We start from the raw sequence: 13777 nt of genomic DNA, 5'->3' as shown, positions 1-13777 counted from the left end.
AAAATGGCAAACAAATCCACAATTGGGCGAAACAAATCTAAAATTGGGAAGTACCGTGTTGATAATGAAATATCAAATGCCAAAATGATTAGCATCTTCCTTATTTGTGTTACAAGATATTACCCAGCACTGCGGAATTACCCAAATTTTAAAATGAACTAGAAAAGCCGTACAGAAAGAAAATTACAAGAAATTTAGCAACTTATTCATTTTTTATTCTAATTTCGAAATTAAAATAAACCTTTAACCTGTCAAGTCTTAACACAAAATAAATCAAAATTTGTTAAATGATCTCAATTTAAGACGACTTAAATTCTTATTCAAACTTTTCCACCTGCAATTTTCGTGAGAAGGAAGTATTTTACACGGGCAGATTTCTAATTGGGTGTCTTGAACAGAAACATCCTTTTTTCAAATTAGAATCTTTGGACATACATAACAAATTGCTGAATGTTCAAATTTTAGACTAGTTATCTAATGTTCCTACCTGAGGCCGCAACCATAAGGTTTTTAGTCAAAATTAGTTAAACGGAAAAATCTTTATACAGAATTGATTTTTTGGTTATTCTTGATTTTTCCAGAAAAAAAACTCTTTAAACTTAGTATATTGCGGAAAAGTAGTTCTCTAATTATCGTTTTCCAGGTACTTATCACTAGTTGAAAATTGATAAGTAAGCAAATTCCAAAACTGAAGATGGGTAGCCGATTTAAATAAATCGAACATTACTTAATACGATTTTTGTGTTTAGATTTTTCAAAAATCGTTCTACTTTTTTTTTTTAATGATTTAAGGGGCGTCAACATCTAAGGTTATTGGCGCCCGGAGCTTTTTTCAGTGCACTGCCGGCCTCCGGACAGTGTTCTCCCGTTACAGACAACACTGTCCATCACCGGACAGTGAGCTGTAAGAAGCTCCTAGGAAGAGAAAATCTAAGGGTCAGCAGCTGGATTCGAACCCGGGTCCTCCGCGTGGGAGTCCTGCTTGTAGCATAGCATAGCTAATCCCTTCCCTGAAAAATCGTTCTATTATAGCTAAAATGTTTAAAATTGAAAAATCAGCCTTTTTTTTTTTTTATTTGATTACTAAACGTGGTATAAGAATGTTGAGTATGAGTTCAAATCAGATTTTGCCTTGTATCTTTAATAATTATACTGAAGCACACAATGAACCTCTGGATTTTATATATCCAACCGAGGATATGAGAGGAACATATGTATGACGGAATGAAAGTGATTAGTAGAAGAGAACGGACAAGAAAGAAGCACGTAAGATTGGCTATTAAAGGAGCTGCTAGTATGAAGCCAGCGGTAAGGAACTGCGTTCTTCTTGGAGATGTTGCGGTCAGCTCAGTTACGGCGCACTGTGGTCAGCAGCAGTTTGGACCCCAGCTGTTTCATTATCTCAGTCAGCAGCACATGTGAAGGGAAATCAGGTCACTCATATTCACTTCACAGCTTCCATTTAACTTTTGCCCGAATCTACTCTCCATGACCTTCATATCTACTACTAGCTCGGCCATTTTTTTTTTATTTTTTTTTTTTGTAGAGTGAGAAGAATTTTAAAACTAAGCAAATGAAATCAAGTGTGCACACGGTTTTATCTTAATTATATTCTCTTGAAACTTTGAACTTGTTCGAAAAGCAAAGATTGGTTTAAACTTTATACTTCGTTAAAACGAAATGACGTGTTGAAAGAAAAGTGATGTCATAGCTTCTCTAAAACCACACTGAAATCAATGATTTCTGAAAGAATTTGAAACCAAAGCACTTTCAAGTAAACTCCTTTGTTAATTTCGTAGAAAACTGATTAAAATAAGAAAAACCGTACTGAACTGTCGACTCAAAAACAACTGTCTTCATGTTAGACCTGAATGTAAGAAAGTTTAGAAATTCTAAAGTGACAGAAGTAAGAAGCCACAATTTTCATGTAATCTTTTAATTGAATTCAAAATTTAGAAATTATTTTATTAGTAGCAGCAATCGCTTATTTATGCTACGTCTTTCAGATGGCAAGAAGAGCAGTTTCAGTTGGCAGCACTTCCATCAATTGGCAGTGGTAACTTCTAAGAGCTGAAATTCTCCAAAGAACAGCACTTGGCCCTGGCCGTTTGATGTTTTCTAATTATTTGCTATCTTTTAGACAAGTGATCAGCAGGATGCAGTTAATTTACAGATATCTATTATCATTCTGCTCCTACTTGAAGTTGTAATTTTACTGCATTATCTTCTTTGGCCGAAAGAAATTATTTATATCTAAATACTTCCAAAACTAAGTCATTAATTATAGGTAAATCCATGTTCATTAACAGATAGAATGAACTTTTATAATTAAATATGGGAATACTTATTCAGAAATATGTCAACAATATATTATAGAGGATGTTAGCTCAGAAGGTTTAGAGTACTGGATTCCCACGCGAAGATCCCGGGTTGGAATCCAGCTAACTCCTCTATCTAAGATGTTCTGTTCTTAGGAACCAGTTACAGCTCATTGTCCGGAGGCTGGCATTGCATAGAAAAAGGCTCCAGGTGCCAATTTTCTTACATGTTAAATCGCCTTAAATTTTAAAATAAAAATAAATATTTAAATTTTATGTTATTTCTTAGCTATTAATACTAATAATTAAATTGCATAGTATTAATGCATAAAAATGATTAAAAGTCGAAATACCTTTAGTAAAATAATAATAATGGACCCATTTTAATATTGTGTACAAAATTAAACACATTAAAAATTCAGCCCTTTTCTGAATTTTCACGATTCTGGACTTTAACGTTAATTTCTAGAATTGTTTTTTTTTGTTCAAGAAAATGCCCTCAAATTTTTAATAATAAAAGAAAATACAAATATTTGACAAAGATAACTTTAAAATAATTTTATTACGATGAGATCTTGTAGTTATCAATGTTTAACTTACAAGAACAACAAAAGATGGTTTGGTTCATTTCCTATCTCCAATTCATTTATCTGTCGCTTAGATTAAAACGAGCATTCCTTCCGGTACTATTTTTAACTCTTAAGATTATGAATGTGTATGTTAATCAATGGACAATGCATTCTTCCTTCAAGACGTGCTCCACTTCACAACATTAAGATGTATTTTAGTTTATCTTGGAGACTAACATACAAACAGAATGATAATCCTAAAAACAATATAACTACAATTTAAATTAATTACATAACGAAATACAGATAGCTTAGTATCAAATATTTCATTGTCAGCTCAGTATTGTGAAGTTACTCATAACTGAAGCATTTGTTGTTTACGAGTTCATTAACCCTTTCAAGACCTGGAAGCGCTATCGTGCTCCTCTGAAATTCTTCTCAATAAATTTCTTTCTGAATTATAGAAGTTTTTTTTTTTTAGAATGATGCGACCTTTTCTAAAAATTTCTAAAAGAATACTTCAAAATTGACTTTGATAGAAAGCATTTCTCGTACCTCTGCAAAAACTAAAACCGCTGGTATCTTTCGCATAGGTCCGGAAAAAATATCCGGTATTCAAAGGGTTAAAGTAGATAATACGAATCGCATGGAAACTTAAGAAAGATATCAGCAAAAAACAAATAAATTTCTGGGTATATTTTAAAATCGGAGAGGATAAATCTTTGAATACAAAATCAATTTACTTTTCCTCAAATTCCAGAAAACTTGTGACAATATATATAGAAACAAGTTGCTTAAATTGTTGCTGCGTTTCTTTGGTATTGTTTCCGCAATGGGGAAGTCAATAATAATGACACCAAATAACAGTAATGCTTAAGTTTTAATTGGAATTCATGCTAGATTGAGTTTCTGACGACAATTTATCTTAAAAACAGCATTGAGACCGGCACACTGTTTGGGGAACAAAAGTTTTAAAAGTTTAACTGTTTTCACAACCCTTGAAGTAATAGCAAATTAACTATTCGTGAAGACAACAATAAAAGAATTAAAATATATGTAGACCAATCAGACTTATTAGGATCATATTTATCTCCATCCACTCTTAGACAGAGGGGAAAAAAAATTAAAAACAAAGATTATAACAAAATGGCTAATACGTTTGGCATAAATATCTGATTGGCCACCTTATTCTAAAATTAAATAATTTTTGCAACTTATTAACGTAAATGAGACGTAAAGTCAAGAAACGATCCCAGCACAGCTTTACACCTCAGCATTGCAGCCTTCATACCTCTACTATTGCTAAGGCGTTCTTTGATTCTATCAATTGCATTATAGCAAAAGGTAAAGATGGACAAAGAATAATATTTACTCAGATTAAAATAGCAAAGTCTGTGACTGTTAGTAAATTTATTTGCTACTAGAAACTGTTCTATATACGCAGATTTTCGCAAATCAGCGTGTAACAGTGTATGTTACTCATGTTTATGTTGTTAGGCTGGGATACCCACAGGGGCGCTAAGTTTCCTGAACAAGTGGCTAATCCACTTCTCCCTACGGGGTAAATCCAGCGTTACCATTGCTAATTTCTTATTTTCTTTTCAATTTCACCTTACACACAGTTACAAAGAAAGTGATAAACAGTTACATTTGAAGCCAAAGAAAACAAACAATTGCGATTGGTCAGAATAAGATGGTGTCAATGAAGAAGTGATCTTAAGAGGCCAGTCAGTTAAGTCTTGTGGTAAAGAAAGGACATTTAAGGAAAGTTGGTATTACCTTTTGTAGATTGCAAGGATAAACTGTAGCAGGTTATTTATCGTATTTTGTAATGTTACCCTGACTATAATCATATGTGTTTCTTGTAGTTAGTTTCATATGAAATGAAGCATTTACTGTTTGACCCAAACGTTTTTAATGAGAAGAAAGTGATACAGATTGGATGAGCTTAATGATTTACGTTAAAAGGTGCAGCTTTTTTGACCTCCATTTCGTTTTACGTTGATGTATTATGTTGGCTATATTTATTTCAGCCAGCTAGTGCAGATTTGTATAATAAAAAAAAAAATTTTTGAATTATAAGTTGCACAAATGAACGATTACAGAACATTAAAAAAATAATACCATTTTCTTAATTGCATCGGATGCGTGAGGTTAGTATTTCGGATATCAGGGAAAATTCTAAGTAAGACGAGCACCAAATTTTCATCTGAAAACTATTGCTCTGTTACATTTCCAGTCACAAAATTCATCTCTAAATCAAAATGGTGGAAAATGAAGACTGTTGAATTATTGTTTTTGTTTGTGATTGTCAGCAGGAGTGGCATTAATTAAAAACGTAAAGTTAATAGAAACTCATTCTTTCTTCACTCATTTAAGTTTGGAGCAATAATTGCAAATAGAATAACTTATCTAAATTTTATTACTACTTATATGCCCATCAAAAATTTGTTTACGATAAGAAATTGGAAAATGTTAAATATATCTGCTAAATGTACACATTTTTACTGAAATACACTTCACAGCAAGGTATTTCTCAACATGATCTCAAGAGCTGTATTTTATGATCATGGTACAAATATGTCCGACATTGGAAGGAGTTCGTTAAGCGAAGTTTTACTGAAATAAAAATTGAGGAGAGAACCCGGCGGAACGATGCTACGCCACGAAGTTTACAAATATTTAGTCACATTTTACAGATCAATAAGCTATGATTTTTTAACGCTAAAAACTACGATTTGGTCATGCCATTTTGCCGCACGGGTTTTAAGGTCGAACTGGAAGCAGAATTGGTAGTGGTTAATTCTGAGGACTTGATAAGTGGATACTTTGGAGAGTGGAATCATATTGTTCCGCACAATTCAGCTCATAAAATTGATGATCAATTGAGTACTTTTCTTCAAAAAAAATGTCCAAAATTAGGAGTAAATTTGTTTTGTTTGGTTACTTACTCTAATGATTGATGAGTCAAAAGTAACTCATCAAGCAGTATATTTGCGAATAGAATTTCCCTTACTCTGAATCTTCTGTATTGGTCCACTGAGCTTTGCAGGTGGTTTTTGGATGGTATGTTGGTTCAACTAAGTGACTTTAAAAGTCATAAGTAGAAATGTATTGTAAAATATGGATTTCTGATATGTAAAAAAACAATTCCATTTTGATTATCTCAAATTATTTTTGATTTTTTAAAAAAAAGGTTGAACTTTTGTAAAGGGTTCCCACCTTACTTTCCAGTAATGGTAATAAAGGGAGATTCTATAAAACTGTGGTAGATCACTTACCTAGACAACCATGGTTTAAGGGAACTGTCACTAATAAATGGGTTGTTATGACAATAAGCAGGCTGAGAGCGAACCACGCGGTGTGCGGATCGTATCTTCACAGGATCAACAAAAGGTCCTCTCTTCTTTGCGTAGATTGCAATGAGGAGGAGGATTTCAACATATAATAATGATATGTCCTAGTTATGTAGTTGAAAGGAAACGAATGTTTGACGACCTATACAGGTATTTAGATGCACCATTTCGCTACGAAGACATACGAGGGTCGTTTGAAAAGTCCGTGCAAAGTCAGAGAGTTAGCACCACTGGCGCGTATCGAGGTTATGTTTAGTTAGTAGCATCTCTTGGAAGAACACACACTAAGTTTCAGCCAGATCGGTCTATTTCTTTGTGTTTGGCATTCGTTTGAATCGAGGAAGTCGAGTGATTTTCAAAAAATGGACGAAAAAGAATTTCGTGTGTTGATTAAACACTACTTTATGAAAAGCAAAACGCCTCAGGAGACTAAAGAGAAGCTTGATAAACATTATGGTGACTCTGCACCTTCGATTAGAACAGTTTATAAGTGGTTTCAAAATTTTCGGAGTGGCCATATGGGCACAAGTGACGCTGAACGTTCTGGACGCTCTGTTGAGGTTACTACTCCAGAAATCATTGATAAAATCAATGATATGGTGATGGATGACAGAAGAGTGAAGGTGCGTGAGATTGCTAGTGCTGTGGGCATCTCGAATGAACGGGTACATAATATTTTGCATCAACATTTGGACATGACAAAGCTATCCGCAAGATGGGTGCCGCGATTGCTCACGCTTGACCAAAAACGAAATCGTGTGAAGTGTTGCAAGGACGGTTTGCAGCTGTTCCAGAAGAATCCGCAGGACTTTAAGCGTCGTTTCGTCACTGTGGATGAAACATGGATACATCACTACACTCCTGTGACCAAAGAACAATCTAAACAATGGGTTACCAAGGGGGAATCTGCGCCAAAAAAGGCGAAGACCGTTCCTTCGGCCGGAAAGATTATGGCGACTGTCTTTTGGGATTCGCAAGGAATAATCCTCATCGACTAACTTGAAAAGGGTAAAACTATTACAGGTGCATATTATTCATCGTTATTGGACTGTTTGAAAACCGAGCTGCAAGAAAAACGCCCACGATTGGCCCACAAAAAAGTCCTTTTCCATCACGACAACGCACCAGCTCACACCTCAGCAGTTGTGGTCGCAAAATTAATGGAAATAGGGTTCCAACTCGTTTCACATCCCCCCTATTCTCCAGACTTGGCTCCCTCGGACTACTATTTGTTCCCCAATATGAAGAAATGGCTGGCGGGAAAAAGATTTTATTCAAACGAGGAGGTGATAGCAGAAACGAATGGCTATTTTTCAGACTTGGACAAATCCTATTATTCGGAAGGGATCAACAAACTAGAGCAGCGTTGGACGAAGTGTATAAGCCTAAAAGGAGACTATGTTGAAAAATGAAAAAGGTTTACCCCAAAAAATTAAGTAGTTTTTATTTTTGCACGGACTTTTCAAACGACCCTCGTAATATTCTCCACCAACCTCTACGTTCTTAAATCTGTAGCAGAGCTAGCATAGAAATATGAATGTATTTAAAAGTTATAGCCGATTAGAATGAATGGAAGAAAATGATTAGAGAAGGATTACGTGATTTTAATTTCGGTTAAGCTATAAGGATGGCAGGAATACAGAGTACTGATTAATCCATTAGTTGTAAGTTTGTACGTAAATAGTTGTATATAGTAGAGGGATGAATGTGTGAAGCGAATGTATTTATAAGTAGAATGGAGAGTGAGTGATATTCTAGTGATGAGCACCCAGACGATGCTGGCTGTATGGCGGAAGCCAATGCCAAAAGAAAAAAAAGAGTTCTAAGAACTCTAACGAATCGCCTTTTTTACCCAGCATTGCTCAAAGTAATTGTGGTTAAAAATTATTTAAAGACTGCGTTTAGATAATGCTTGTTTTTCAAAAAGAATAAAACGTCAAAGTGTAATGCAAAGAAATCATTGTGGCAAAACAGGTACGAGTTTGTTCAAGAAATAAACATCTACTTATAAGCGAAGAAAAAAAGAAAAAAGAAGATAAATGAAACAATGAAGACATCAAACGGAGTCTGGTACGTTCTTCAGCGTCTCGTTCTAATAAAGCGATGAAAATGTAGAACTCACGGCATTGGACAGCAGAATTTACTACGGTTACTTGGGCATATTAGTGCAAAACGTTCCACTGTAAACTCGGCCGCCAAAACTGTTAACGGTTATCAAACACAAACCACTACTAGTTTACACTCTTATAAATTATTATATTTTCAATTTTCACCTGCAAAACTGATTTAAATTTGTGAAAAAAAAAAAATGTTAATAATAAGAAAAACTTATACAATCAAATGTGGCTCCAAAAAATTTAGAAAATTTTACATTTGGAAGAATATTAAAGAAACTTCCTTAATAATTCATCAGATTCACTAATTCGACGAAGAATATTTCAAACAAGTGATCAAAGTAAATTTTTAACACGGGAAACATCACTAGTATGACCCAAAATCCATTATCAGATCCAGCTTTAAAGCAAAATTAGTGTTTTTATTGCACGAAACAAATTCAAACAATTCTTTCAACTTTCTGAGATGTCTTCATTATTATTTTGGGTAGTCTTAAGATTTCCTTGACTTATCAGTGAAGGCTCAAAACGTTTTGAAACAGATGAGTTTAGATATTTTCAAAAAAATATGCAGATTTTTAGTTTTCGGAAATGTCCTCTGCATCAATAAATATGGTTTTTTAAAATGTTGGTGTGTACGTTAGTTATGCGCGAGGTCTGCACAGCACAGAAACGGATAGTTTAATATTTGGAATCCCCATCGCCGAGAACCGGTAATTAGCTCTTAAGACGGATTAAGCCAATTAGTAGAAGCAATTTGAAGGAATTTATAGGTTTTTAGAGGAAAACTACTCTTAACGATTACGTTGTAACTTTGTAAGCTTGTTGCATACATATTTGCTTTTAGCTTTTATTAGACAAAGTGTAGCGGGAAAATGCTTTTTAAAGCGAATTTGTTTAACGTAATATATGGACTCATTACCTAGGTAGTGCGAATGGGAATTCTTAATGTTTTAAAACTCCAAATTTTTGAAAAAACCAAATTGTCCAGTACAAGTGATATTTTATAGAATAAATTTTTGTGAAAAGAAGGGCTTTTTACAAAAAAGATTAGTGTCAAAAGCAATTACATCATTACCTAAATTGCGATAAGGAAGAAAGAATATTGACAATCTCAGTCATAATAATTGTATTATTTTTTGCCAAGCTTTTAACTTAGGGACTAAGTCACTTTCAGGGCTTATGCTTGTAGACAATTGTAGCATTAAAGGTTTGTATGTCTCTTTTTTGGATCAATGACTCAGTCAACAAAATTATGAATAACAGTCTACAATTAAATTGCGATTAAAGTCAAGTGAGAAGTTCGCAACCTGATGGCGGGTCTTGCTTGCCACACCTGAAGTCTGTAACTTATATAATAATGTATCTGATTAAGAAACTGTCTGATAATACGGTAACTTAATGTCACAAACTCTTCTTTAAAATAACAACTATAGGAGACATCGACAACCAAGACGACAGTAACATATATTTACAATAACCAGGATCTTCTAACCAAGAACCACAAAAGTGTGGAATAGAATAAGAGAATAAGGGACCACCGACAACAAGGCCCATGAAAATCATCCATTCCTGGATAACCAGCCTCATTTCAACGCCTAATACTTGCAAGAAGACCTGTCTACCGGTCACCAGTTAGTTCATCGCCCCAGATTCGCAGAAACCCCAGATTAGCAGAAACTTTTATCTTGTCACACCGTCGCGTATAAAACGCGCTGCTTTTCTTCAACAATGCCACTATGAACCGATCAATGATAGAAGTAGTCAAACGGCCAAAAGAAGCGCAATCTTTCGCAAGCAGGGATCACCTTTTCCAAATTCTTTCATTATCGCAACACTAAGAAAAAAAAGTGACTTTTTAGAGTTATCGTTATAGTTTATACCTGGTTCGCAATGAGGGTATTGAATATTCTTCATTCTCCTTGATACATTACTTTGTTTCATTGCGAATAAATGCTCTGCAAGTATTGAAGAATAAAATGTACACGAAGAATTCTTTTGTTTATAATGTGACACCCAGGAAAACAAACTTATTAAAAAGGGGACAAGTACAATACAACTTCACTTCTTAACTTTCTAAATGAGAATCTGGCGAGTCTTGCTTTGTTGATGGTACCCTTTAGTTAATTTTGAGAAGATATAATGCAATATGCATAACAAGTCAGATGTTTGTTTGTTAGTTACTTTGTTTGTATTAGAATCGTGTCATTAGATAGCCTTATTTAGCGATGAAGTCTTAGCTAATTATAGAGCTATCTTTGTTTGGTTAAAGTTAATTTGCAAATAGTAGGGTTTGATGTAATGTATTCAGTTCTGTTTTCACCCTATCTAGGGAAGTTAAGCTCGTGACCCCTGGTGCGCTAGCCCATTTCGTGTTCTTCACATGTGTAGAACTACCAAACCTTCTTTTTCATCTTTTTTTACGACTTTAACTTTTGCAAAATATCTTGTATTTCCGTTTATTTCCTTTAATAAATTTGATACTACTTTACCAATTCTCTAAGACCAGTAGTGAAATCTATCAGTTGAAGGGAAGGTGGAAATTAGCTCAATATTTAGTTCACTGTATTTCTTGGCGGAGCCCTTAGATTTCCATCATCAAGAGGTCTCTTTCCGGATATAGACAGTTTAGTATTCTTACGTAGTTTACGCTCCTTAAAATAAGGAAGCGTAAACGACTGAAATCTCTTCTTGAAGAGCACGACCTCAACGTCTTTCCGAATTTACTTTTTTTAAAAAAAAAAAACAAAAAAAAACAGTAGAGACTTATTATAATTAACAATAACAATATCTATCTCTTTTCTTCATTTATATGCACATTTAAAGTATTTCTGTATAATATCATTAAAAATATTGAATACTATCCTATCAATAACGCACATAATGCTGCCTGGATATACGAGTATATATGTAATCTTTTAAAAGGGGAAGATTCAGGACCCCTAAAACATGTCAGCTAAATTAGTTCCACATCGATGATGCAAACCACACTTCTACAGAATATTGACTAAAGTAAACTTAGTGCTACCTATTCACGACTAACAGCGTAAATACGTATTTTTGACTTGACTATTTTGTTCTGGGCACCCAAACGCGTACTAGCATTTCTTTAAATAGATAAATTAATAACAAATTTTGGTGAACCAAATTAAAAAGTATTTTGTCCTTGAGAAATGTTGAGATCGAGGTTCAGGTTGTCACAGTCGGATCAGCTAAAAATCTTTAAGATAGTCAACTAGAAATGCAAGTTTCCTGAATTGAAAAAAATATAAATTCCTAAATTATAGACCCCTCTGGTAGTGAAGGATGTGTTGGGTTGTCCTCTAAAGTTCTATTTTAGCTAATGTATGTACTTATCACGTTCTAAAAGCGATAAAGGTTACTCTACATTCAAATTTTGAAGAAAATTGGTTAACCAGAAACGCTATCTTCCAAAAAATATTGTTTTAATTTAAGTGAATTTTTCAAAACGTAGACATTTCAAAGTACGATAATGAAGTCAACTAATTTTTAGTACATATTGTAAGGTTACAAGAAAATTTAATTTGAAAACTGCATAATGTTCACACCAAATTTTGATTTTGAAGAGTAAACGCTGCACTACTTCTTCCGGTGAATATCTTGCATAACGCCATGCTCTCAGAACAAGGTAAGATAAATGACAAGTATTGAAATGTTTGATTCTTCAATAGAAGAGTAAAATATATATTTTTAAACTTAATTTTTAATATTGATGGTAAATTGTGCTTTTTACATCCAATTATAATTGAAAGTCTTCGTTCTGAGAGTGTATGGTCTACTTAAAAAAGACTTTCCAAATATCAGAAAACAGATCTTCATTTCCTAATGAGAGAGACCGGATGTGTTAGTACGCAAAACCGATTCTTTGTTAGTATTTAGTTCAAAATATATGTATTTATGCATTTATTAAGGACAGAAACTGATTAAAACCTGACTTGCGATTTTTAAATCGTAAATTTTTCCTTCAATATAACGATACCACAAAATTATCAAATTATGTATTCCAGTAAAAAGTTAGTTTCTAATTATTACAACTACAAGGTAAGAAGAAAATATTTAATTTCTCCATTGAAAGTCATTTGAAGAGTAATGCAAGACAAGTTACAATCAATGCAAGACTTACATCCTTCATTCGATTCAACGTCAATATGTCACTAAAACTACAATCACTTGAATGGTGTCAGCATAACGGACCCGAAGCGAAATTCCTGTATTTGACTCTTGTTCTCTTCATAACTTTTGTCTAAGTGCATCATTGAGCCGGTTATTTATATTGTTCTCCCTAATGTATTCGCAGAAAATCCAAGTTATCCATTCAGAATTATGCAATGAAGTAAATTTTATTTAATTATCAAACTGGTTTTTTTTGCGATTTTAAAAGTAATAGGAATTCGTGGCAAATAAGCAAAAATCTCCAAGATTTTTATCCAACTATCGCTTTTCAACAGATTATGTATACGTGTATCTCTGGCTGAACAATGGAAAATTAAAAAAAAAAGCCATCTAAATTTTTCCAATAACTCCTCTGATCAGAGAAGATGTAGAAAGGTTTCATGAGCAAGATTCAATCCACAGGTAGTACCATTTGAAATAAGAAGGCAAAGCCCAGGTAGTGTGGGGCATATAAGGCTGATGCGAGAACAAACCAGACGGTCAGGTAATTACCAGTGCTGAGAGTCGTATGGACCTTCCATCCTGGGCATTGCAGTCTCCCAGCTTACCACACTCTTTAATACAAGTGTTCACGTTTACATTTATTTCAAATACTCATATAAACATAAAAATACCAACATATAACTAAATTAAAAAAAAAAAAAAAACCATTTTATTTCTAATAATGAAGTAATCATAAAATGATAAGCCCACATTTTACCATTAGAAAAATGTCATGATAGCAGACTGCCAGATGTATGCACACTGCCGAAGTAGTGCAAGGAGATATACAGTCAGAAATTAGATTTGGGCAATTTTTATGTATTTCAAAATTCTATAAACAATTGGCAAAAAAATATTTTCATACTGCAGCTTCATTAGATTTCATAGATGTAAAATAATAAATAAATATTAAAATATCATAATAAATTACCTTAATAATTCGAAAAATCCTTTAATCTCGTCAATCAATGACACAGAATTCACAAAATAAAAATATAAGTACGAAAAGATTAATATGTAAAGTACTTTAACCAAATGAATCCATTTTTAGCGGCAGAGAGTGCTTAAATTAAAAATAAATTTGTCCCTAAAGTTGCACCAAATGAAAGAAAATTACCAAACAGAAATAAAAATTAATAAATAAAAACAAAAAAAAAGAAACACAAAATTAGTTGGACTGGTTATTTAGAGAACTGAAATAGAACTGAAGCTTTAAGTGATCATCTGAAAGTGTTTTGTGTTTG

At 33.5% G+C, this 13777-nt stretch overlaps 1 protein-coding gene across 2 annotated transcripts in view; it reads right to left on the bottom strand.

Annotated features, from left to right (window-relative positions):
• The window catches only part of ko (Stork-head domain-containing protein knockout), a 260788-nt gene extending 247043 nt beyond the window's left edge, over positions 1 to 13745 (bottom strand). For both annotated transcript variants that reach the window (XM_074133530.1, XM_074133549.1), the window contains exon 1: positions 13465 to 13745. The gene's annotated coding sequence lies outside the window, so the exon portion shown is untranslated. The remainder of the gene's footprint in view (positions 1 to 13464) is intronic.
• Positions 13746 to 13777: the final 32 nt, after the last annotated feature.

This window comes from Rhodnius prolixus, unplaced genomic scaffold (assembly GCF_049639745.1).
Source record: "Rhodnius prolixus isolate KJV_2025 unplaced genomic scaffold, Rpr scaffold_1, whole genome shotgun sequence".
Classification (NCBI taxonomy): Eukaryota; Metazoa; Arthropoda; class Insecta; order Hemiptera; family Reduviidae; genus Rhodnius; species Rhodnius prolixus.
Note: the sequence above shows the minus strand (reverse complement) of the source record. Positions and strands in the feature narration are given on the sequence as shown.